General features: G+C 38.2%; 2 protein-coding genes and 1 long non-coding RNA gene across 4 annotated transcripts in view; 1 reads left to right on the top strand and 2 right to left on the bottom strand.

The window, feature by feature from the left end:
* Window positions 1-22,653, bottom strand: part of LOC307021219 (uncharacterized protein) — a 616,546-nt gene that overhangs the window by 250,428 nt on the left and 343,465 nt on the right. The gene's annotated exons all lie outside the window — the stretch shown is intronic.
* The window catches only part of LOC307021236 (uncharacterized protein), a 146,535-nt gene that overhangs the window by 54,080 nt on the left and 69,802 nt on the right, over window positions 1-22,653 (top strand). The gene's annotated exons all lie outside the window — the stretch shown is intronic.
* On the bottom strand, window positions 219-22,072 carry LOC307044742. The gene is made up of 2 exons (XR_013809681.1): window positions 21,526-22,072; window positions 219-5,095 (listed from the first exon to the last, which is right to left on the bottom strand). It is a non-coding gene; the product is annotated as an uncharacterized lncRNA (long non-coding RNA).

Genomic DNA, 22,653 nt, shown 5'->3' with positions numbered 1-22,653 from the left:
TATATATATATAGCCTACTGTTTTATTGTAGAGATCACTTACAGTATATTTTTGATTTTTTATATTCTATATTTCTATCATTGACCTTCTACTTTCCCCCTATGAAAGTATGTACTCTTAATATTTTTTTCAACAAATAACATTATTCAACAAAGATAATTCAATAACGTGCTTTAACCACTAGGCGGTACACACACGGTACACACAGCATGCTAATCAATCAATCAATCAATCAATGTTTATTTATATAGCCCAATATCACAGATGTTCCATTTGTCCCAGTGGACTTCACAGTTTGTACAGAATATCAGTATGACAATACGACACCCTCTGTCCTTAGACCCTCACATCGTACAAGGAAAAACTTCCAGAGAAAACCCACAGTTTAAAGGGAAAAATGGGAGAAACCTCAGGGAGAGCAACAGAGGAGGGATCCCTCTCCCAGGACGGACAGACGTGCAATAGATGCCGTGTGTAAATTGAAAAGATAATACATTTGCAACATAGGTAGTCCAAATGTTTGGAAATGCATGTGTGTATAATAGGAAGATGAATCCACGAGGATACCCATCCAGGGCTTATGATCCAGGACCACAGCCACGACTCAAGATCCAGGACTCGCAATCCATGACACAGGACCGCAGGATCATCCATGACCCCGGATCCCAGCGTACATAGACACCAAAAAGAAAGACATTTGGGGAAGCTGGGTTAATCGGAACATGAGAGTACACAGGTATAGACAGAGAGAAGGAAGAAGTAAGATTTCCCCCGACAAACTAAGCCTATATCAGCAAAACTAGGGGCTGAATCTAATCAGCCCAAACTATAAGCTTTATCAAAAAGGAAGGTCTTAAGCGCACTCTTAAAAACGGATAGGGTGTCTGCCGTCCGAACGCAAACTGGAAGCTGATTCCACAAAAGTGGAGCTTGATAAGAAAAGGCTCTGGCTCCCATTGTACTTTTAGAGACTCTAGGAACAACCAACAACCCTGCATTCTTGGAACGCAATGCCCTAGTAGGACAATAGGGTATAATGAGTTCTTTAAGGTAAGATGGCGCCTGCCCATTAAGGGCTTTGTAGGCGAGAAGAAGAATTTTTAATTCGCACCTGTGTTCTATAGGGAGCCAGTGTAAGGCAGCCAGAACAGGAGTAATGTGGTCCCTTTTCCTAACTCTGGTTAATACACGAGCTGCAGCATTTTGAATCAGCTGAAGCGACTTGACTGACTTCTTGGTACACCCTGATGTTACGGCTGCTGCCTTCCTGGTCGTCTGAGTGTTTTCAGCTGTGTGTGTTCTATGTAAATGAGCTGTGCGGTTGCCCTCCCGGCATTGGCTGCCATCTCCTGGTCCGCCCCTGAAGATTGCGATTGGAGCACACCGGGCCCGACGCACTGCAATCGCAGCGCACAGCCGGCGCACACCTGTTGGAGATGACTACAAAGCTTGGGGACAATCATCATTCTGGAGGCTCTGTATGTGAACAGATGCCTCTCGCTACTTGCTCTTTGTTCTGGGGTTAAACTTGTGTGATTAGTAGTGTCTAGAGTAGGTTAGTTAGAGTGTAGAGTAGCTTAGTTAGGGTTTAGAGTAGTTTAGGATTCTGTGACGGTTGCCTTTAGTTTAGCTGTGTTTTTGTATAGATTCTTTGCATTATTTGTACTACTTTTAAAGTGAGGTTTTTTTTCGTTCTTTATTTAGTATATTAGTATTTATTTTCCCTGTATGTTTTTAGACTCACCTTTTAGAGTCCTCCCTTAGTTTGGTTGCCCATTTAAACTTGCGCCTTTGTAACCTCTATTGTTTGTTATTTAAACCGGTGTCGTTGGCTCTTTTGTTTGTTTCAGGCTGTTTGCCTGCCATTTTGTTCACCTGTTGTGCATTAAAACCACTTTATAAATATACCAATACCAATCTGGTTGTGTTGCTTCCCTTTGATTCCCCTAGCTCAGAAGGGAACGTAATACCTGATAATAAGAAGTTACAATAATCCAGCCTTGAAGTAACAAATGCATGGACTAGTTTCTCTGCATCGTTTTGAGGCAAGATATGCCTGATTTTTGCAATGTTACGTAGATGGAAGTAGGCGGTCCTTTTATGTGGGCGTTAAAGGATAAATCCTGATCAAATATAACACCAAGATTCCTTACATCCATAGTTAGTATATCTTTAGATAATTTGTTTCGTAGATTCTTTGGGCCAAGTACAATAACTTCAGTTTTGGTCGTGTTTAACATCAAAAAATGTAAGGTCATCCACGTTTTTAAGTCCTTGAGGCAGTCTTGAATTGTATTTAGATGATTAATTTCATCAGGCTTATATAGTTAAATAAATAGATATACAAATAAATATAGTTGAGTATCATCCGCATAACAATGAAAGTTTACAGAATGATTCCTTATAATATTACCTCACGGAAGCATATATAATGTGAACAAAATAGGTCGGAGCACTGAGCCCTGTGGCACTACATGGCTAACTTTGGTTTGCGTGGAAGATTCATCGTTGACACGTACAAACTGAGAGCGTTCAGATAGATAGGACCTAAACCAGCCTAAAGCAGTTCCCTGTATGCCAACTAAGTGCTCTAGTCTTTGCAATAGGATATCATGGTCGATAGTATCAAATGGAGTACTGTGATCGAGCAAAACAAGAATAGAGACAAGTCCCTTGTCTGAGGCTATTAGAATGTCATTTGTGACTTTAACCAGGGCTGTCTCTGTGCTATAATGTGTTCTAAAGCCAGACTGAAAATCTTCAAATAAATCATAGTTTTTTAAGTAATCACACAGCTGTTTTGCGACTGCTCTCTCAAGAATTTTTGAGAGGAACGGAAGATTAGAAATAGGTCTATAGTTGGCTAAAACCTTTGGATCGAGGTTGTGCTTTTTAAGAAGCGGTTGTATCACTGCTACTTTGAATGATTGTGGAACATAGCCTGATAATAAAGACATATTCATAATATTTAATAAAGAAGTGCTAATTAATGGAAAAACTTCCTTCAACAGCTTAGTTGGAATTGGGTCTAAGATACATGTTGATGGTTTAGAAGAGAGAATCATTGAATTTAATTGTTCAAGGTTTATGGCTGAAAAGCATTCTAGTTTACTATCTAGTGTAATATTAGAACTTACGTTTCCGGGAGCTGTTGATAATACTATACTGGTCAAAGGCAAGAGGTCATTAATTTTGTTTCTAAGAGTAACAATTTTATCGTTAAAAAAGCACATCAAATCATTACTACTGAGTGCTATGGGAATAGAAGGCTCAATCGAGCTGTGGCTCTCTGTCAGTCTGGCTACAGTGCTGAAAAGAAATCTTGCATTATTCTTATTCTCATCTGTTAATGAAGAGTAGTAGGCTGCTCTCGCTTTACGCAGTGCTTTCTTATATTCATTGAGAGTAATATGCCAAATTAAACGAGATTCTTCAAGTTTAGTGGAACGCCATATCCTTTCAAGTTGTCTCGACTTTTGCTTTATTTTGTGGGTTTCGGCATTATGCCATGGAGCTAATCTATGTTGTTTTATTTTCTTCTTTTTCAAAGGAGCAACAGAGTCTAATTGTATTCGCAGCGCATCTGTAGCACTATCAACAACATGATCAATTTGGGGTGGTGTACATTTTGTATAAGTTTCCTCCCTTACATGCAGACATACTATCGAGTTAAGTATTGGTGGAATCTCTTCCTTAAATTTGGCTATAGCACTAACAGATAGGTTTCTGCTGCAAGAGCTTTTGACTAATGCTTTGTAGTCTAGTAACAGTACTTCAAAAGTTACTAAGAAATGGTCGGATAAAGCAGGATTATGCGGTTCGACTAATAGTTGCTCAATTTCAATACCATAAGTCAGAACAAGGTCGAGAGTGTGATTATAGCAGTGGGTTGGTTTATTTACACTCTGACAGAAACCAACAGAATCTAATATGGAGTTAAATGCAACAGTAAGGCTATTTTTATCATTGTCAACATGAATGTTAAAGTCACCTACGATAATTACTTTTTCTGTTTTAAGTACCAAAGTTGATAAAAACTCAGAGAATTCTGATAAGAATTCTGAATAAGGACCTGGTGCATGGTACAATGTAACAAATAAGATTGGCTGCAAAGTTTTCCAGGTCGGATGCGTAAGACTAAAAACGAGGCTTTCAAAGGAGGTAAAATTTAATTTTTGTTTAGTATTGATAAGTAAACTTGAGTCAAAGATTGCTGCAACTCCACCTCCTCGGCCCGTGCCTCGGGCAATATGAGTATTGATATGGCTGGGTGGAGTGGCCTCATTTATGCTGACATATTCTTCATGTCTCAACCAAGTTTCAGTGAGACAGCATATATCAATATTATAATCTGATATTAAATCATTTACCAATATTGCTTTAGATGCTAGAGATCTTATGTTTAAGAGACCACATTTAATCTTCCTGTTTTGTTGCACTGTAGTAGTTGTTACATTTACTTTTATGTATATAATAATACATTTGTATTATTAGTGTAGGACACTTATGTATGTATAACATCTGAAGATGTGTCGTTTTATTCATGTTTTTACATAATTTTACAGGATATTGCTATATTATTTCTCATGTTTTACTTCTACACATTAATATCTGATTTGTAAAAAATCACAGACAGTTTGAAGTTCATATTTATGCTACATCCAAGGGTGGAATTGACTACACATCTTCAGAAACATAATTTGCTTCAGATATAACTCATAGCAATATTGTAACCATTAAGAAAAGCCAACTGCATTAAAAACCCAGTTAACAAACACTAGGCAAAGTATTTTTTCCTTCAGTAATGAAGATGTAATTCCAATGTAGACACACCTGAGGTCGCTGTTCAGTCTGTTACGCTGAGCCATGCATTGTCTGGAACGTAAAAAGGACGAAGAAGACAAAGTGAAGTGACGTACTTCCAGTTCAACATGAAAACATTCCCTGCAGCGACGGCGCTGATTCCCTGTTGTCACTACCCGATCCGTCCCCCTGCCCGATCGCTACTGCGCATGTGCGAGATGGTCCGCCATGGTCCGGAGAACTCACGACGGCAACCCAGGAAGGACACTTGACACAGTGGCTTTTGGAAAAGCTGAAAAAGAAAATGAGAGAGAGATGAGTTATTGTTATTACAACGTGACTATTATTTAACAACTCTTTTTATTGGATTCTTTTATTTGGGGTTAAGTACATTGTCAGAATAAGTGAGAAATGAATTTAAATTCTGTTAGACAGCGATCATACTGAATAAATATTTACTCTGAATGTATGCAAACATGTATGGCATATGGCTGTCTAACAGAAGTTAAATACATTTCTCACTTATTCTGACAATGTATTAATTAAATCAAATGTAGCCCTGTTTTGACTAATGATTTATATGTGTACATATCACTTACATTAATTCAATAAATCCTTTGTACTGAAGTATTCAAAAGTAAAAATTAAACATTTTATATAAATGATTTGCTGTGGCCAATTGTTTTCATTGCATTTACAGACCGATGTAACTCTCTGATTGTAGAACCACGCAAAACAAAACACCTCTACAAACTGACAACAAATCTTTGCTGAGCCTAAAATAAATAACATAATGAAAATAAATATATTGCAATGCTCAAAACAGCAGCATCCAACAGTCTCTAATCCATTGGATATTACATGTCACTGCATGCATGCACGGAGCACCCGTAGCGCGGAAATCATCATATCAATATGTTTTGTGTTACTTAACAAAAAGAAAACAAACAAAAAAACGGCTGGTTCGCGGGCGCGAGCCGGCTCCCGTCGTTCAATTAAAAGAGAAGGCTCTTTGAGCCGACTCGTTCGCGACTGACACATCACTAATTGACAGCAGTTGAACTTTGGATATTTAAAACCCCGCTATAAGCTTTCTAAAATACTCTACAACCTTCATTTTAATAATCTCACTTTGGCTCAGGTGTGATGCTCAAGTTTCCTGGAGCTTTAGGTGGAGCAGCCCATCTCTGCCCCTAATCTCTCCTTTAACTAACCACAGATAATTCTCCATGCACATGTAAATCATGAGTGTCTTTAAAGTGAATTGAAAGGTAGATTTGAAGTGACATAGTGTGATTAATTCTGCCGCACTCTAAATGACCCTCCGTTCTGTATTCATAGGAAAGCTGCTCTAATAGTCTTTCCAATAGTGATTAAAATTACAAAAAAGTGAACCTGTAGGTAAATTAAAATGTTAATTTAACTATCTGATTTAATTGACTCTGAAGAAGTACTTAAACGTATTTGCACCCTGGAAAATCGACATGGCTCAGCGGCAAAGAAATTGGAACATCCAGCTGTCAAGATAATACATTTGACTGTTTCATCAGTGTTAACTCTCTTACAATCTTCCTGTGTGCGGCTCTCTACGGCTCTCTAATGTAATACATCACCTCAGTGTTTGGGATCGTTTCATGTGTTTTAGAGTAATTGTAATATACTCAAATACCCCGAATATGGTGAGCAGCTGGTGTTCTTAACCTTTGTAGATTCAAGATTTGGAAAGTTTAACTCAAACTTTTTCCTTCATCCAACTTCTGCTGTTAGCATGAGGAAGACTCTGTCGGGCACGGTGGGCTGAAGAGTACGGCACCATCAGATGTCTTACTTTTGGACGTGGCAGTTCATTAATTGACCTTTCGCAAAGCCACGCCCCCCCTTGGTTACTGTTGCTAGTCCGACAAGCTGAGAGCCAGATGCGTTAAACAAAGCCATAATGGAGGGTCTCCGTAACGTCGGAGTCGCCTTAACAGACTCATTTTGGAGCAATAACGCAGCAATATCCTCCAGGTCCCGACAAAAGGGGCTACAATACGCTATGGAGGGTTATATCCACAGTATAAACATTAGAAAAGAGGGAGGCACAACATCAATAGAGGCACTTGCATACAGGTCGCAGTGCAAGAGTGAAAAACCACATGAGCTGTATGTCAAATTCGACGGAATTATTATTATTATTTTGGAATAAAACAATACAATCACAAGAGGCATTAAATGTTGTAGTTTGTCTAAAGTTAACTACCGTTTCCTTGGTGGCTTTCTGCATCCACCTTGTTGTTCCTTTGTGGGGGTCGGGGTGCCCACTTGTGCAGCAGGATTAGGGAAGTCGGCAGTAGGCTTTCCATTAACAAAATGCTACAAAGATTAAAGCAAAATATAAATGAATGATTGCCTGTTGGCTTTCTTGTTTGTACTTTGACCACAGGTAGACTAATAATGGAGCTCAGCTGTTCAGACATTATTATGCATCAAGTGATATACATGGTCAAAACGACCTAGAAGCACACAGCTTACAGCTGTAGTCATTTGACTTTAGCTAACGTTAGTTAGTGAAATTAGTTAATTAAATTAGTTAGTTAATTTGTGAATGAATCTTTGCTAGCTAGCTAGCTACGTTAGCACGTATTTACCTTGGAGCAAACGTATTTGTGTTTGTTGATATTCGCCATATTCAGCTGGGCATGGGGCCTGCCGCATTTCTTTATCCACTGGCGGCATCTCTCCTCTCGGGTTTTGGGTTTAGGAAACGGGTAAAATATCACCCCCCCCTATAAGCTTATGGGATATCTGCTATCCGATTTCCAAAGACCATAAGCACAACGCTTCACCATTTTCGCAATGAATTTGAACGCTAAGCTTGTCGGACTTCCACAGGGAGCCGCGCACGTGATCGAATATGATTGGACAACGGGCATTTAGGGGCGTGGCTTTGCGAAAGGTCAATTCCCCCTACTGAGCATTTAAAAGCGTACATTATTTTTCAACACACTATAATGTTGTTAACAGCGGACCCCCTGAAATTGTGTAAGCACAGTTAGTATATATTTATAAAACGGACAAGTCAAATCAAGCAACCTGATGTTTCATAGCCGTGATATAATGAGCGTATATCCCGTGTATAATTGTAGTTGCTTTTCATAAGTCAGTATCCCTCCGCGTCTGAGAAAAGCTAACTACAAAGCTTATAGATGGAAACATTTAAGGTTAACTTCGACCTCCGTGGTGGCCTTACTATGGAGGAGTCGATTGAGAAGTGCCTATCTCCAGAAAAAAAAGCACCTAAACGACGACAATGCTGTCTGTTTAATATGTTCGCTAGCTGTTATTGTTGTTGCATAGCAACCACCTCGCACTATGTTTTGTGCAGAAGGCAACGGAGGGACTATTTTATTTTATTCCCGGGCTGATTTATAGACCCAGTCCGCCACTGAAAGTAGCTATTATGTAAGGTGCTGGTATATCAACCCAGTCTCATGGCATTTCGTGTTGCACAGCACGATTTTAAAAGCAATGTATTTCTATTGGTAGTCTCACGGCATTACGTGTTATAGGAAGACCGGAAGCTGTGTGGTTAATAAAAGCATGTTCTTACTCAATATTGAGCCACAATTATTGCTTTTATTTTAAATCGTATAATTTCGGACTTTTGTTGCCGTCTGTGAGGAACATAAATTCGGCTGAGAGCCTCAGGATACTGAAATCTGTATATTTGTAAAACTTTTTTTCCTTCTAAGTTGTTATTCTTTTCAAAATAACACACTGTTATTTACTCACCAATAACAAACAATTATCCTTGTTTTTATTTATTTGTTTAATTCCATAATCTCTGGCTTTTTTGGCGTCCGCCAGGAACTGAATTTCAAAATAAAAATAACCGGAAACAGACGTAGGCATTTCGAGCGATTACCCAAGATCCTCAGCTATGGTTTAAGCTCGCCGATTGGATGTTTTAGCCGCAATGCATGCTGGGATTTAGGTGTTTATATGATATGTAATCCGGAAAACATTTTTAAAAGAATAAAATAATACTTAATTCCGTGTGTTTTTGCTTTTCTCTTTGAAAGTCATCACATAACGGCATTGTAATACACGGTTCGGCTGCATTAAATGTTACAGATCTGCCGTAGTTCTTTATTTATAGAGCCCTGATTAGAAGACCTTTGGAAAAACTGGAAGAAATGCCGCCGAAACTGAAGACTTGAGGTGGATCATATATATATATCAACAATTAAACAACATCTTCAATTTTTCTTCACACAATTCGTCTCCTTGCAGTATCAACACTAAGTCGGCTGATTTTACATTTGATCCAATTGGTAGATAGGTTATATTTACACCATAACGGTGCACAGCTGATATAAAAGGACTTGTAGTTTTTAAAGATATTACTGATTTTCTTCGAATATAAGAATGTAAATACTGAGTCTGAAATAGTATAGCAATATGCTGTAAAATTATGTGAAAGCATGAATAAAACTACACATCTTCAGATGTTGTACATACATAAGTGTCCTACACTAATAATAAAAAGTTATTATAGCTGTGTGTACCTTGTATTATAGCTGTGTGTACCTTGTGTGCACACTTGTGTAAAGCATGTTATTGAATTATTGTTTTTATGTGTTATATTTGATTAAAAAAATATTAAGAGTACATACTTTCATAAGGGGGAAAGTAGAAGGTATGTGATAGAAATATAGAATATAAAAAAATCAAGAAGATACTGTAAGTGATCTCTACAATAAAACAGTTTAGTGCTGGATGTACAAAGATATTAATATGAGGATGTGCAAAACAGAAAAACGAATTAACCTTTACTCAAACATTAAATAATACTTTAGATTAAGGTCTTCTTTTAAATAAGAAAAAAGCTTTGGGGGTATCTACAGATAAATATTAAGCCTGACAAAGTACTTAACGTCTAATATATTGCTTTCCTGCAATGTTAACTATGTTGAAGCACTTATTTTAACTGATATCATACATATGAATTATACTCTTATGTATGTAGATAGTATAAGAAATGTGCAGAATATGACAGTTTAATGGTGGTGGTACCATGGTGGTACACACATATTGATAGATGTCTTGTAATGCGCTGTTGAGGAACCTGTGACCCAAGTTTTTCATTCATTGCATACACAGTTGTGTATTATGATATGTCAATAAACCTTTGAAAATCTTGAAATCTTGAAAGGGATGTGCAAAATAGCCATTATACAGTCTTTAATTAACTATTAGTAGAGAATAACGAGTAATGAATATACTTTATTACTCGTTTCCATTCATGTCAATTGCAGATAAATGTTTAGTCTTCTCAAGCACCAACTATCAAATATCTCTCCTGATTGTTGGCACTTGACAATCACCTTCCCTGAATTTTACTCAGGTGTAACTAAAGTCTGCTTTAAGGGTTGTTTATATTTCACATCATTAATCAGAATCTGCAAAGTAACTCAAATAAATGTAGTGGAGTAAAAATACCAGGTTAACCTCTGAATTGTAGTGGAGTAGAATTACAAAGTAACAATGTGCTGTCACGTGGGTATAATGCTGCGCATTATGGACACAAGCGATTTTCACCCATTTATTAATTATATGTTTTACATTTGATAACACCAATGTGTTTAATACTGGCAACTTCTAATTGTGGGAAAAACGAAAACGTTCAGTAGAGACGTCCCATAGCATGTGTAGTCCTGGGGGGGCGTTCGATTCCAGTTTTGGATAGTCTGGCTTGGTTTCGTTCCATTTCAAACAGCTGTTTGTCGCTCGGCGTAAACTTGGCGCACTGCCATTCCAACATCCAATCCCAGAGCTTGAAGATTAATCACGGGGACTGTCGTCCTAAACGATAGCTGGGTATTATGGGTAGTGTAGTGTCTTCGGCCATCCTGAACTCGAAATGCATACATCTGTTACCGGTTATTTTTATTTTGAAATTCAGTTCCTGACGGACGCCAAAAAAGCCAGAGATTATGGAATCAAACAAATAAATAAAAACAAGGATAATTGTGTGTTATTGGTGAGTAAATAACAGTGTGTTATTTTGAAAAGAATAACAACTTAGAAGGAAAAAAAGTTTTACAAATATACAGATTTCAGTATCCTGAGGCTCTGAGCCCCATTTATTTTCCTCACAGACGGCAACAAAAGTACGAAATTATACGATTTAAAATAAAAGCAATAATTTTGGCTCAATATTGAGTAAGAACATGCTTTTATGAACCACACAGCTTCCGGTCTTCCTATAACACGTAATGCCGTGAGACTACCAATAGAAATACATTGCTTTTAAAATCGTGCTGTGCAACACGAAAAAAAGGGGAAAATGTTGGTGAACACGAATCAATAGATTAAAATTCGTGTTGGTGAACACGAAATGCCGTGAGACTGGATTGGGTATATACTAACAGTGCTTTCCCCCCAAAAAAAGTTGTAAATTAAACAAGTGAAGTACATGTTATGTTATAAAGCCGTGGAGGGTGGTAGTTTATAAACCAAAGAGTAACCGCCTTTACGGGACGCTCTAATGAGTAAAGCGAACGCACCCGCAAGGACACCTGGCCTCCTATTGGTTGAGGGATTTTGACAGGGTTGTTGTACAAAAGATCTGAGCGCGCACAGAAGAAATCTGAGAGCAGCAGACATTTCACGAGCAAACAGAAACAGCCTGAGTGCGAGGAGAAGGTTTTAAACTGGAACACAGGAAATCTGTAAGCAGCAATATATCTGAGTGCAAGCGTACAATTTGAGCAGAAGCAGAGCAAATCTAAGCGCAAGCAGGCACTATTTGAATGCAAGGACAGGGTTTGAGGGAAATAAATCAATAAAGTATGCTCTCAAATTTAAATACCACGCTCTTGAATAAAGATAGGGAATAACCCCCATACACCCCCAGCTCGCCGCGGGGTCACGAGCGTTTTTGTCATTATTACAGCAAATACACACTTGCAACTGATAACACTGGCAATGATTTTATATTTATTAGACTATTAAAAAAAAGATCATGCTCCAAATAAGTGGGGGTACGGCGTACCCCCGCGTCCAACGCCCACTACACCACTGGTGATATCTGCAGTACTCATCAACTAAAGAACATCAGTCGGGAGGCTGTCGGGAGGCATGTGGCGCAGTGGACTAGTACGTTGGTGTTGGGAACAGGTTCAAACCCCACTGCAGTCAGCATGTCGTTGTGTCCCTGAGAAACTTTACCCCAAATTGCTCCTGTGGGGATTATCCACAGTATTGAGTATGTAAGTCGCTTTGGATAAAAGCGTCTAACAAGTGACATGTAATGTAATGCTTTTGTGTCTTCGATTCTGAGAGACAAATATTTGTGCTGAGTTTCAGAGAGCTGAAAAAACTACCCATAATCCTCAGCTGTCGTTGTGTAGATGTCGTCAGTCCTCTTTGCTTGACAAACCTCGCGATTAGTCAACAAGCTCTGTTATTGGATGTTTGAGTCGCGTTGCACCTCCGGTGTCTTAGCTCAAAATATAAGAAACAAAAACTTTTTTGCAAAATAATCATACTTTACTCCGCGTGTGCTTGTTTTCTTTTTGGAAGTCATCACATAACGGCATTATAATACACGGTTCGGCTGCATTAAATATTACACATCTGCCATAGTTCTCTATTTATAGAGCCCTGCTGAGAAGACTTCTAGACAAACAGGAAGAACTGCCGCCAAAACTGAAAACGTGACGTGGATCATAAATATATAAACAATTGACCTTTCGCAAAGCCACGCCCCTAAATGCCCGTTGTCCAATCATATTCGATCACGTGCGCGGCTCCCTGTGGAAGTCCGACAAGCTTAGCGTTCAAATTCATTGCGAAAATGGTGAAGCGTTGTGCTTATGGTCTTTGCAAATCGGATAGCAGATAGGGGGTGATATTTTACCCGTTTCCTAAACCCAAAACCCGAGAGGCGAGATGCCGCCAGTGGATAAAGAAATGCGGCAGGCCCCATGCCCAGCTGAATATGGCGAATATCAACAAACACAAATACGTTTGCTCCAAGGTAAATACGTGCTAACGTAGCTAGCTAGCTAGCAAAGATTACATTCACAAATTAACTAACTAATTTAATTAACTAATTTCACTAACTAACGTTAGCTAAAGTCACACGACTACAGCTGTAAGCTGTGTGCTTATAGGTCGTTTTGACCATGTATATCACTTGATGCATAATAATGTCTGAACAGCTGAGCTCCGTTATTAGTCTACCTGTGGTCAAAGTACAAACAAGAAAGCCAACAGGCAATCATTCATTTATATTTTTGCTTTAATCTTTGTAGCATTTTGTTAATGGAAAGCCTACTGCCGATTTCCCTAATCCTGCTGCACAAGTGGGCACCCCGACCCCCACAAAGGAACAACAAGGTGGATGCAGAAAGCCACCAAGGAAACGGTAGTTAACTTTAGACAAACTACAACATTTAATGCCTCTTGTGATTGTATTGTTTTATTCCAAAAATAATAATAATAATAATAATTCCGTCGAATTTGACATACAGCTCATGTGGTTTTTCACTCTTGCACTGCGACCTGTATGCAAGTGCCTCTATTGATGTTGTGCCTCCCTCTTTTCTAATGTTTATACTGTGGATATAACCCTCCATAGCGTATTGTAGCCCCTTTTGTCGGGACCTGGAGGATATTGCTGTGTTATTGCTCCAAAATGAGTCTGTTAAGGCGACTCCGACGTTACGGAGACCCTCCATTATGGCTTTGTTTAACGCATCTGGCTCTCAGCTTGTCGGACTAGCAACAGTAACCAAGGGGGGGCGTGGCTTTGCGAAAGGTCAATTGCACAACATCTTCAATTTCTTTTCACACAATACGTCTCCTTGCAGTATAGACACTAATTCAGCTGACTTTTATATTTGATCAAATCGGTAGATAGGCTTTTTTAAAACCTTAATTTCTGTGAGTGTTATTGATGAGAATAAATCATAGGTACTTTCACTTTACTGCCCATCTTGTATCAATCAAGTAATATCTAAAATATAGTTTTGCATTCAGTAGTAACCTCTATAAATAAAAGTTTTTAATGTTAGTGGCATAAACCGTGCCGTAATTTGTATACTTCACACACAACAACAGTTTATACTGATATTCATAAAATAAGACAAAGTAAAATCTTCTTTGCTCATTTAAACAATTCCAATGCTCATATTGTTGAGAAATATCTTAAGAAATATTTATATTCTCTAAGTGTTGAAAAAGTTTGTAATGGTAAATAGTTTCGGTTTTACTTTTTAAGACCGAAAGTCTTGTAGTATTTTACTGTTTATTTTGTATGTATTATTAATAGTTTAAACACTGTTCTTGATTGATACAGTGTTACCCACATGGTTTGGTATCTAAAGTGTGTCACATCATGACAGTGACTGTGGATCCCTTCAAGGCCTGCAGACCAGACCATTCTTGCAGGGTATAATGTCTGTCCCTTTTTTCATTTCTTATTTATATGATGCCAAAAATATGCTCCCAGGGCTATCCTTTTTCCGTGGCTGTTTGCAAAAGCGGAGAGCTAAGAGGATTTATCTTCTTGACCCATCACACAAAGACAATGAACCGCAGAATGGTGGTGTCCAACAGGGAGGAGTGAGGGTGGGCACACCCAGAGAGACTCATGTTACAGGTGAAAGCCACTACTCTGTCTGTATCAACTCTGCTGCCTCTCTGAAGATGTGTGTGGGAGCAGGGATTACTGTATGTCAGGGTGACATCTCTGGGTGTTTTGACCAGCGCTGGCTTCATGTTTCTGGCAGCACAGTATTAGATATCTGCCATAGCAGTAACACGCTATCAGGCTTTGCATGCACACTACGGAACAGAAAGGTGTTGCAGAACTCCTCACTTTTTTAGGAAGCGTTTGCCCGGGGGCCAGGACTAATGGTTTACTCGCTCCCCGACAGGCCCCGGGGCCCCAGGTAGTCTCACATTGTCAAGGTGCTCTCATTAGCTCCTATAACTCCTGCAGAACGAGCGCCAGACACACTGAGGGCTTACACATGGAGGTGCAACACACTGACAAACACAATTACAGACAAAAGTACACAGTAAATAATAGTTGTTGTTTTTTTATGTAAGAAACCAGTTTTATAGTTTTAGTTTCTCCCTCTCTATAATCATTTGCTGAACAGCTACTGTACTTTATATCCTATCCGATGTATTTACAGTATTTTTCAACTACTTTAAGTCTATATTTCTGTTGCTGCAGTATTTTGGTCTTTTAATTGATGTAGAGTATTTTATATTTTATTTGTGATATATATGTCTCTTCTACTGTAGATATGTTCATGTTTGCTGCTTATTGTTTTTATGTTTTTGGGATCAACAAAGTGTCTATCTTATCTACAGTATATTCACAAAAATTGCCATTTAAACTCAGGGGCATTTGGTTTTCTTTTCTCTTATAAAATACAGTTTTTGATTTTTAATTAGGTATATGCTTTAAATCTATGAGAGTAAATGAACGGAAGAATTAATCAATAATTAATGTTGGTGTCTGGTTATTCCACATGGATTTATTCAGACAGATAATAACAGAGTAAGATCCGGCAATACTCCCACAAATAAATCTGTATCTCAAAATGAAAACACAACACAAATAGAAACATACCAACAGTCTCATGCACAAATCAAAACATAATCTATATTTTCTTCCATTAGTGCCAAACCCTGTATATTTAAAATAGTTTGAAATCCATAAAAAAAGAGTCTCAGGAATTAACCTAACATTTGTTATGTTTCATTTCCCATCCCAAAATACATTTTGAAAAGAAAATCACTTTACGTAATAGTAGCACTGTGTATAAATAAAATACTATAAAATAAATAAATAATATTATTTTATTATTTGTATTTAGTGAATATAATATGAATATAGTGTAATAAATGTATAAACTGATCATAATGCGTAATATGTAAAGTCTATCTGAAGGAACTAATTTGTCGGATAATTGTCGACCATTTCCCCCCTGAATTATACTGTAGCAGACACGTTAAAATGATTACTAAATACAGAAGTATGATTTCTAAAATGGCTTCAAAATAAGAAATTAAAATAAATCTGTTAAAGATCAGGAAGGGTTTTTGTTTGAGATATTTAGACTTATTTTAAAATTAGGCATTTTTAATCAATGCGCAGACTACTGAACCCTGAAAGGCCCCCGGTTGTTATTTTACAACATGACTTTCAGCCTCACAATGCGACTTACAAAAATGTAAAAAAATATGTGGGCTTTACAGGGTTAAAAGACCGAATGGTTGAAATAAATCAACGTCAAGTTTGTCAACGTCTTGGAACTACAGACTTCCAGATGTTCTGTGCAGTGGTTTAGGGCTTGTGATCTGTGAAGGTGCTGGTGACTCTAACAGTCACCTGCTCCACGACCTCCTCTAATCTTTATTAAATAACTTTGTTTGACAATGTTTGAGCTGCTGGACTGTCACTAAGTCACATATGTGCACAGGCCCAAAGAACTGTCGAGTCAAATATAGACTGCACAGCCAACGTGTTTCCATAAGACTTTCAGAGAGAGGAGTCACTTTGTAAAGCGACTCATATTCATTCTCTCCGAGCTGAGTCACAGTACACATTGGTTCAAGGTATTGTTCATTCTTTTAAATGTCTGGTTGCTACATAACCACATACTGCTCAGTATGTGCAGTAGCACAACAGTGAAAAAAGGCCTTCATAGGTAAGGAAAAAAAGGGAGGGAAAAAAATCAGGTAGCCTGGGGATATTCCCAGAAAAGAAGTAGATGTTTCGATTTAAAGTTCTATATTACGAAAAACTTGCAAAACAAATTTGCAAGAAACATTTCTGAAATGTTCCGGGATCAAAATCATAAATGTATGATTTTTTATTCAACTTCGCAAAGTGAAGCGATGTAGTTTCCTGACAAAAAATAGGAACCTTTTAGTTAATAACTTTAAATATTTAGTTAAGTTAAAGTTTTTGTTCTCATAAACGTGTGTCTCATGTCTAATAAGTCTAAACATATTTAACTTGGTTTTTCTTGCACATTTTTTAAATATAAATGCAAAGACAATATGAACCTTTTCTTTTTATTTACAACTTTAATCCAACGTTTTTTTGGGGAATACAGGCTGTTGTCAAAACAATGTATACATTAATTATGTATTTATATTTGTACATCTTTAGTTAGGGCTGTATGGACTCCGATTTTCAATGAGTGATGAAGAGGAACCTGTCATTTTCTGATAAAGGTAGTTTGGTTATTTGAAAGAGGTTCTTAGTATGAATATGAATCCACCAATCTGTTTTATAGCTGTTGAATAAAGCACACATCCATCCCCCTGCTGTGTGAAGGCCTTACAGCAGCTCTGGGATCAGAACATTAACCCTCCTCTACTGCAGCCCGTCTCTGAGTATTCTGGGAATAACAGTGTGTTATAAAAACATTTATGTACCTATACAACACATGTTTTGCCCCGTTCTTGTGCTTGTTGAGGTTGAAAAAGATTAGAGGAAAATAGTGCATCACAAACTGGCTGCAGGCCTCGGGGCAACAGTCTCCAAAGCTGGATAATCTCATATCAGTGTGGCGTGTTCATTTAGCTTAAAAGATAGGCCCGTTTTAGAAGCACCTCCTTAGGTTATTATGAAGCTTTTCATACTCAAGATGATAACTCATTCTGGCACCTGTGTAATTTACTAATGACACATGATTTTAGCCTGCACTGACTGCAAGCCGGGGAGGAATTACTGCACTACACTGACACTCAGCAGAACCTGGTCGGGTTGTGTTTTAACGTCTTTAATTAGGTGTGTTTACTCTGTATTTTATTTGCAGAGATCATGGAGGAGCCTGGGGAAAGGTAGATTTAATTAAGGGACATTGATGAAAGCACACAGCTCATCTCCAAAGTGTTTCCTCTGACATCGCTGCAGAATATCCTGATGACAGGTGGTGCTGGGGAGGAGGTGAACGGCTGCGAAAAACAACCATTTGGCTTCGTTCTCAGCATGTGTAGGTGGGAAAGTGTTATAGGTCTTCTGTTATATATCACTGAACTCAATTTAACTGCTAAATAAAATCCGTTTAGATGAATGCAGGAGGGTGGGAGTTTATAGTGGAAACATGTAAAAAAAGAAAAAAAGGTGATTCACACGAGGAAACGCTGATGCTTGGTGAGATAGTGGAAATGTATGAGCAGCTTTGCAATTAGCAAATGCAGGCCTGCCACATTGTCAAATGCCCTCACGCTCTGTCTCTGCGATAATTGTCACAGCCCCTCTCTTTTATTACAATCTGTCACAGAGTCAACCATATTCATTATGAATTCTTATCTGCCTGTGCTTTAACATTTGCCAGATGGCACGTCGGTATCAAAAGCTAATAATGATGTGGTAAGGAAATTAAGACTTTATCAAAAGCTACTTAATGCCGGAAAAAAGGAACATCTAAATACATTGATGCATCGGTTGATCCTTGATGATCCCATCTGTGAAATTATAAAAGGTGAATCATTCTATCTTATAGCCAGAGCATATGCAAATTACAGAGCAAAGCTGTAAATTCGATCGGGTTTAGCTGAACTAATCTCCTTTGGTCACAATTTAGTTTTGATGTAGAAAGAAATCCCATTTTATACACAGATGTAATCTGGTTTCCTCACCTACAGTACAGGATTCACTGCTAGGATGAAGTGGTAATGTCCGTTAAATATGTAAAGTAAGATGTTCGCATATGGACAGCTGCAGAAAAATACTTGCAGCTCTCCGACATTTTATACACCTGCCAATTCCCAAGAAAGGGATTTACCTTTACCACACCATGCAGATGCACTGTCTAATTAATACATGAACGGAATATCTAAGTGTCCTTGTTATGATCAGAACAGGCTGCGTTGGTCAACATGTGGAACAGTGTGAAGGGGGAAGAGAACATTCGTAATTTGACCAATTACCTTTTAGTCAGTAATTGGTGATTTAGATTATTGATGTGGAGAAAGCAACTTTATATACAGCGTATGACAACCAGAATTCAACACAAAGCATCTACATACGTATATATTATTAATGATACGCCACACTTAACAGTGAAATTAAGCTAACGTTGCTGTATGTTAGCTAATGTCACTCGATCAAAACACACAGCCGGTTGCTGTAAGCTAACTAGTTTACACACAACCCTGTTCAAGTTAATCCATAGAACACCCATTGTGGTGGTGTTTTAATCCTTGTCTACAATTGAATAGCCACCTCTATCAGGGTTCTGGGTTTTGACACGCCTCACTTTGTTTCCAAACAAATTAGCTGAGAACGTGGTTGAATCAGATGAGCTTTATTCGTTAGTCCAGACTAGGGCTGCAACAAACGACTAATTTGATAATCGATTAATCTATCGATTAATGAAACGATTAATCGATTATTCGGATCGTTAGGGTTTTAACTGTACTACTACTTATATCAATACTGCTTATCGATCTGGTCCTTTTAACGATAGTATTAACGGTTCTTTTGACAAGAAATAAGGTAAACTAACTAAACAAATTGTGAACAAAACTAACATTGCTTTTTATTTTTAATTAAATGCATAATATTTCACATCAAAAGAAACAACAATGTTTTAACAAATCATATTAAATAATGTGATGACAGAACTGTAAACAGAATAGCTGAAACTTTAACAAAATAACTCAGTTACCTCTAATCATTAACCTATGTTTTTACAGAGTTAACTCTGTGTGTTGCTGCTAGCATACATAACACCTGACGTGGAAACGTTACTCGTGGACGGGGCTACAGAGCTACTAGAAAGACAGTGGAACCCGGTGCATTCCTCCGTCTGAATGTGGTGCACTTTTGCTAAATGTTTAGACAAATTGCTCGTTTTACCGCCTTTATATGATAAACTGTTATTGCACTTTTGGTAACGAGCATTGTCCACATCGAGACGGCTAAAGTTTAACCACACCTCGGAGTGCGTTCTCTCCGCCATCTGCTGCATGTGTGTGTAAACTGCCCCGCCCCCTCGCAAGCAGGCGGGGGAGAGATCTCTCGTCTGAATTGGGAAGATCGAAAATACATTATAGACGCATTTTGTAGTCATATTGCATATTAGAAACTGAGTTGGCGACACTAAGACTGCGATATAATGTTTATGTAGCAATAATACATATGACATATGTTTTAAATCTCTCCTGTACCGATAAAAAAGAGCGATAACGTTGGAGCTTAACGGGGTGTAGAACACATGTGATGACGTCACCAACGAATCGACGACTGAATTCGTTGCCAACTAATTTGGTAATCGATTTTAATCGATTAAGTCGATTAGTTGTTACACCCCTAGTCCAGACGGCATAGAAACAGCAGGACACATTTTTTCGCTTCATACTAAATAAACGTTAACAGTCTCCAAAAGAACAAAAAGAACACGGTCAAAAGACTTTTCCATTTTCCCGTCTCATCAACCCCAGCTGTGTCCTATCAATCTACCATATATACGGCATATAGCCATGCATGTGATACTGATGCACATAACAAATAATAAGTGAGCCTTAAATTAATACATTTGAAAACCATAGTATGACTCACAAATAGGGGTGTCACGGTGTGAAATTTTCGGCTCACGGTTATTGTGACCAAAATTACCACGGTTTACGATATTATCTCGGTAATTTTTTTTTTTTTTAGTGTTAACATTAAGGTGACCAGGTACCGATCCGAAGACCTCGAACAACAACGTTGTTCCCCAAACATCCACATCCAACCTGGAGATGAGAGTACATGGAAATAGGGGGCATTCAGCAATGGGTTAAAAAGTAGAGTGTTTATTACAATATAATGTTAAAAATAAAAAAAAACTCTATGAGAAGTGCAGGATTCAACAACGAGGTAAGGCAAAACTGGTTTTGAAGGAACATAACATAAAATGAAGTGCAGCCTGTGCAGATTTTACATTTTACTTGAACTAACTACTCAGAACAAAGATGAACCAGACTGTGTAAAATAACTTATCATAAATGCTGTCAATATTAAACATATTTAAAACGAATAAAAAAGGACTGTATACTAGTAACCAAATGCACATATTCAAGTATTTTGATGTATCTTTTTACACATTCACAATTACACATTCACAATTGTCAAGTTTGCGTATGAAGTCAAATACCTACATTAATTTATTACCTTAAAAGTGTAATGTTGATGCAGGTAAATGGTAAGTTTAGGTTATTAGGCAAGAAGCCAGTACTGTATGAGAACTAAGCTGTTTAGCGCCTTACAATGGCGTTTAGTAGTGCACTAGCTACCAACGAATAGAGCATGGCACCGCAGTAGGATGTATTTTAAAATGCTAGCAGTGGGCGTGCTTACACTGACATTTAATATCAAGGTTTAACATTTTAGACAATCGGGTATATCGTTGCATTATCCCTTGACCCAAAGTCAGAAGTAACTTAATCATTAATGTGTTTCACTGCACTATTTTCACTGTCTCATGGCATATCAAAGTTTAGCTATTCAACTTAGCTTAGAATGGCGTTTAGCGCCGATCTAAGAATGGTGAACACACGAGAGCAGGTGCATTTGCTAATGTAATGTAAATGATTATTATCAAGATTTAACATTATTGACAGTCGGATATAATTGTTACATTTCCCCTTTACCCGAAGGCAAAAGTTATTTCGAGCATTTCAGCTAAAACTATGTGTTAATATTAACAAATATACCTTGCACTGGCTGTGCAGCTGCGGGTGATGGTCTCGTAGATGAGTGAGCAAATTCGATGTGTTGCTCCCTTTCGCGGATACCTTCCGCCGGCATGTCCTGCACACGGGGGCACCGTCCTCCACCAGTTGCCCCTCGGAGTTTTTTAAATATCCAAAGTAGGACCACACTTCTGATCTTCTGCGCTTAGAAGGTGGAAAAATGGTACCATCGCGGCTTCCTTCTTCTGCTGCCATGCTTAAAGTGAGAGAGTGTGATAAAAGAACCTAGGACTAGTGGCGCCTGCGAACGTTCGAAAGTGTCACGTGTGTGGTGTAGAGCTCTAGTAACGCACATAGATAACATTATGTTTTGAAATGCAAAGTATTTAGCGCGGTAACAGTGTAATACAGTGTAACCGTGGGAGTATTAGGGAAATGAAAGCTCTCCCGGTGTAACGGTGTGCGGTAATTTAACCCACCGACATAACACCGTGTTTTGAAATTCAGAAGGTTATCTCACCGTCAAAATATTTTAGCGCGGTTACCGTCTACACCGGTAACCGTGACACCCCTACTCACAAAAACACCTTTAGATGGTGAGTTTAATCTAATTTATATTATCATCAAGCCTAACTATCAGACAATAATAACTCAATGAAAATGGCTCCAACATACCAGCCCCTAATTGCTTATTTCATAGCAATTACAATATATCAACAGTAGAGCCATTTTAACAAAACATATAACATCCATACATAGCATAGTATATTGCATACTTTCAAGTCCATAGTATAACCAGTACTGAATGTGTAGGTCTAGTACTAATCGTCTGTAATGATCTGCGTTCAAAAGGCAGCCTTTGATGGGGGAGTAGGAGACCAAGAGTCTAGTCCTTTTGTCTAACAGTCACACGGAAACTGAATATATAATTTTCAATGTCCCAGTACATCCCTAGTGCTCTTTCATGTGGCAGCTTATCCCTGTCCAGATCCAAGTTTTTCACCTGCTTAGCCTTGTCTTCATCAGGGATGGATGCTAGCACCGCTCGACTATTACTTATCCATTTCGTCAGCTTGAATCCACCAAGGGAACACATTTCTCTGAGAGACCTAATAAGGCTTATAGTTTGATTTTCTGTTGCTAGCAACT

This window comes from Notothenia rossii, assembly GCF_949606895.1.
Source record: "Notothenia rossii genome assembly, chromosome: 1".
NCBI classification, from domain to species: Eukaryota; Metazoa; Chordata; class Actinopteri; order Perciformes; family Nototheniidae; genus Notothenia; species Notothenia rossii.
Note: the sequence above shows the minus strand (reverse complement) of the source record. Positions and strands in the feature narration are given on the sequence as shown.